The sequence below is a fragment of the Alexandromys fortis genome, unplaced genomic scaffold, assembly GCF_014885135.2.
Source record: "Alexandromys fortis isolate MF-2015 unplaced genomic scaffold, M_Fortis_MF-2015_v1.1 scaffold_299, whole genome shotgun sequence".
Lineage (NCBI taxonomy): Eukaryota > Metazoa > Chordata > Mammalia > Rodentia > Cricetidae > Alexandromys > Alexandromys fortis.
In genome coordinates, this window is record NW_026068187.1 from 812,295 (window position 1) to 813,964 (window position 1,670).

Consider the following 1,670-nt stretch of genomic DNA (forward strand, 5'->3'; position numbering starts at 1 on the left):
AGATGTCCTGCCAGCAGAGCCAACAGCAGTGCCAGCCCCCTCCCAAGTGCCCTCCCAAGTGCCAGACACCAAAGTGTCCCCCAAAGTGTCCTCCTAAGTGCCCCCCTAAGTGCCCTCCTGACTCTTCCTGCTGCAGTCTGGGTTCTGGGGGCTGCTGTGGTTCCAGTTCCGGGGGCTGCTGTGGTTCAAGCTCTGGGGGATGCTGCAGCTCTGGTGGTGGTGGCTGCTGCCTGAGTCACCACAGGCCCCGCAGATCTCTCCGTCGCAGACACCAGAGCTCTGGATGCTGTAGCAGTGGTGGCAGTAGTGGATGCTGTAGCAGTGGTGGCAGCAGTGGCTGCTGTGGCAGCAGCGGTGGCAGCGGTGGCTGCTGTGGCAGCAGCGGTGGCGGCAGCTGTGGCAGTAGCCAACAGTCTGGTGGCTGTTGCTAAGCTGAGGAAGACTTCACCAAGTGTTGCAGGAGGAAGCCAAGCTCAGCAGACTGGTCCAGGCCTGCTGCCCTCTCCCCTCCTGCTTTCCTCCTTGCCCTGCCCTGAGATGCTGACATCTCTTGTGAAAGGGTCTGCATTTTACTCACCAGATAACAGTGCCCCGTTGCCTCTTTGTTACAAATAAAAAAGCCTTGGCAACCAGTCCTGACAAGACTCTTGTTCATTTCTCAGCATCATCCTCATCCCATCCCTTCATCATCTTTTCCTGCAGAGAGCGGCACTCGGAGCTCTTGTCTCCTTTAAGACATATATGTGAGCTGGGCATTGGTGGTGAACTCCTTTAATCCCAGCAGAGGCAGAGGCAGGTGGATCTCTACGAGTTCAAGGCCAGCCTCATCTACAAAAGCTAGTTCCAGGATAGTCACCAAAGCTACACAGAAACCCTGTCTCAATATTAAGTTCCTTTTGCTACAACTATTTCAGTCTTAAGTTTCAGCATTATAATACTGTAGCCATTTTCAGGGACCTTAAGGACTTCAGCTGCCCTTAAGGCTTGTAACATGGCATCACTATTGCCTGCCTTTTCTAAATTTCTGCAGGTAAATGCCCTTCAACCAAAGAATGGATAAGGAAAATGTGGTACATTTAAACAATCGAATACTACACAGCAGAAAAAATAACGATGTCTTGAATTTTGCAAACAAATGGACAGAGCTAGAAAACATCATTTTGAGTGAGGTAACCCAGATACAGAGAGACAATTATCACATATACTCACTCATAAGTGGTTTTTAAGCATAAATCAAAGAAAACCAGCCCACAAATCACAATCCCAGAGAACCTAGACAACAATGAGGACCCTAAAAGAGACATACATGAATCTAATCTACATGGAAAGTAGAAAAAGACAAGATCGCCTGAGTAATTTGGGAGCATGGGGACCTTGAGAGAGTGTTGAAAAAGAGGGAAGAGGTGGGAACGGGAACAAAGAAAACTGTAGAGCTCAATAAAAATTAAATAAAGAAACCTTGTCTCAAAAACCAAACCAAAACAAAACAAAAAGACTCGTATGTTTCCTAGGACTCTGTACCAGCTGTTTTACTCTATCTATAAGAACTAAGATCCTCTTTTAACAGTAACCTGATGTGAGGACTTAAACATGTCAGCCACTCCTCATAATTATAAAAACCAGGGAAAACCCATGTCAATGGACTTGAAGGTTCACTATTAGGCACTCAC

At 47.4% G+C, this 1,670-nt stretch overlaps 1 non-coding gene across 1 annotated transcript; it reads right to left on the reverse strand.

Annotated features, from left to right (window-relative positions):
- Positions 1-935: 935 nt before the first annotated feature.
- LOC126492795 (small nucleolar RNA SNORA33) lies at positions 936-1,077 on the reverse strand. Its single transcript, XR_007589678.1, has one exon. It is a non-coding gene; the product is annotated as a small nucleolar RNA SNORA33 (small nucleolar RNA).
- Between the last annotated feature and the right edge of the window lie 593 nt (positions 1,078-1,670).